We start from the raw sequence: 3,062 nt of genomic DNA, 5'->3' as shown, positions 1-3,062 counted from the left end.
ACACTGTATTGTGTGTTAAAGAGCCACAAAATCACAGTAAGATTTGCTGCCTGTCTCTACTGCCTAGACCACGTGTGTCAAAGTCAAGGCCTGCGGGCCGAATCCGGCCCATCAAGGCAATTTATCTGGCAAAGCCAAAAAAGGCATATCATGTCATAAAGTAGAGGCATATATCCTTTTAAAGTGTATAAAATGGCCAAACCTGTGCCTCCTGTAGCGAATGTGGATTTTTCAACTGTGTAGTAACAGGATCCTGCCACTAGATGTCAGTTTTCCCACAACACACTAAAACAACCCAGAAAGGTCCAAAAAGAGAAAGATGTATGCAGAGTTTAAAGTGTAACTCACCCCAATATCAACTTTTTTTTACAGATGAACTGTATAAACATGGCTTAGGGGTGCTACTTTTATGTTACTGTGCATTTGTTTTATTTTTCTGTGTGAACTGAAATGAAATTCTGAAATCAAAAGTATCATCTATACACGTGCAACCAGCCCTTTTAATGACTTCATGATGCCATAGTGGCCCAGTTTAGAAATGGGTTTGCCAAGCTGCGTATCAGTGTATAAATGTGTGTGTGTTAGTGAGTGTGATTGGGTGAATGTGGCTCTAGTGTACAGCGATTTCAGTGACTGGAAATGACTGGAAAGGCGCTACATAGGTTCAGTCCATTTACCATTTATATCAATCCTTACATCAAGGATACAAAATTACATACTTTTCTATTATGGATTATTAATATTATTGTTATTGGCGTCTGTTGCTAAACCTACTAGGCAGAAAACGTAATATATTCCACATAATGTTTTGTTTTTGTTTTTTTTACCAAATAGTTTACTTCTGCGCATGGGCGTTATAACATTCACTGCTCGCTGCAAAGCCACTACAGGATTCACAATGTAAATTTGCCAAAATTGGGATAACAAGAAGTGTTGCTTTGCGGAGTCATTATTATTATTATTATTGTTGTTGTTATTATTATTGCTATTTATTTATGTATTTATTTTGTATGCAGTATTTCAGCTCCAAGTTGAATCTGATGGTTAAAGGAGGAGAAAGCAAGCTAAGAGGAGGGGGAGATGTTATTCTATAATGGTAAACTGACTCAAAGTGAACAATTTTTTTATAGAAAGAAGCTAGCTGGTATTTAAGTGATTTTAATTTATCCTACAAGTGTTCTTCAATGAGTCTATTCAATGGCATTGGCTAAGTCAATATTCAAATAAAAAAGAAAAGAAAAGATTTATTTTAATAATGTAAGTAAATCACAAGCTTTAACATCCAACTTTAACATTTAATATATATAAATTTTCTTCCAAGGTGTGTAATTTATTTTAATAATTGACTCTCCTCTTGTGGGCATTAAATTAATGTAACACATGTTAATGTTGTTTCATATCTAATTTGTGTCCCATCCCCGATAAGGCTGTAAAAGTCACATTTAAAGTAAACGAAAGAAAAACCAATGAAAACTGCCTAAACCATTTATATCCATTGCCATTAACCGTTTTGTATTTAGAGCTTTGAAGGTCGTGAGGAAAAGATGAGTGAAACATCATCGTTATAGTTGATAAGCTGCACACGTAGAGGAATGGCTTTTTTTTTTCTTATTGGCTTTGTATTCTGCATATCTAAAATAGCTGATCTGCAGACAAAGACAGACAACGTCACCCATAGAGGTATATTTGTGTCTTCTGTTTTTAAATGTAATGCAGCTTTTCACAAACCACCACACATTAAAGCCACACACTAAACTCCCTCAATATAAGATGCAAACAGAGAACATGCTGGTTTTGGGGATATTAGATGGCTCTTTTTTTGTTCAGCAGATGGTTAATTACATATAACCCATTTCTATTTTTTGTGTTGTATTGTGGGAGGATCATCTTTTGATACATCCCCTGCAGTCTTTCAGCTCAGTTCTTAGGTACTGTTTTTTAACCCTTCTTTTGGTAAAAAAAAATCATGCATAAGTGTGAAAATATTGTTCAAATTAAAAAGGTAAACTTCAAATAGACAGAAACCCCAAAAGAACCTTTAGTATCAATTAGCTCATCTTGTATGTCTTGTAATATCTCGTCTGATATTGAAATAAGATTAATGATCTGAAACATTTAAGACAGATTTTTTTTTAGAGCACCCAAAACAATAAACTAAAAAATCTGTAAGGGGTTGAATACTTGTTCACAGCCCTGTATGTTGCACAAGTCTCATTAGATGTCATGATTTCCACTTTTGCAAAACAACACATAATATGTTTTTCTGTTTCTTTAGCTGCTTCTCAATATTTGTAGAGTTACCACTCAGCCAGCAGACAAGAGTGGCTGATAAGGGGGAAATTGGGACACTTGTGACAAAAAGAAAGGACCCTGTGCAAAAGGACCTTGACCTGAGGTTGACCACAAAGGCTGCCCTGAAGTGCACCAGTGAGCATGCAGCGCTACATCCTAGCAAAAACAGGAGAAATCTGTAAGGGAGCAAATACATTTCACAGCACTGCACAATGTGTGCTAAAAGTTTACCAACATTAAACATTAGTATGAATCTCCTATTAATTTTGGTATTTCAATGAAGCATATCCAAGTTGAATGACAATTGTATGTTCATGCAACTGCACTGATTTTGAAAAACGAGTTTAACATTGAATTCAATGTTAATTTTCTATAAGGTTTGTATAGAAGCCCTTTAACAAGTTGTAGCGAAATCCCACATTTTTCAGATCCATCACTAAAATCTGGATGGACCTCTTGCCTTATAAGAAATAGTAGTGCTTATTTAAAACCAGGTTCTAAGCGTAGTTAAGGTCAGAGCCACTCTGTTTTCCATCCCTAATTCTTCATGCCGTCATCTGAGCTTTTTAAATTTTAACATTTAAACAGCTGTTACCGGGGGTGCCACTATGTATAACTTTTAGTCGGTTCAGATGAGAGGAAGTCCACATAAATTTAAACCTGTGTACCAAATTCTAGTTTTTAACAATGAATGAAGTCATTTCATAATCTCACCACCTTAAAACAAGAACTATGAAACTGGATCATTAAAAGCCCACAAAGGCTCAGAT

Source organism: Fundulus heteroclitus, chromosome 5 (assembly GCF_011125445.2).
Source record: "Fundulus heteroclitus isolate FHET01 chromosome 5, MU-UCD_Fhet_4.1, whole genome shotgun sequence".
Lineage (NCBI taxonomy): Eukaryota > Metazoa > Chordata > Actinopteri > Cyprinodontiformes > Fundulidae > Fundulus > Fundulus heteroclitus.
This window is presented reverse-complemented; position numbering follows the sequence as displayed.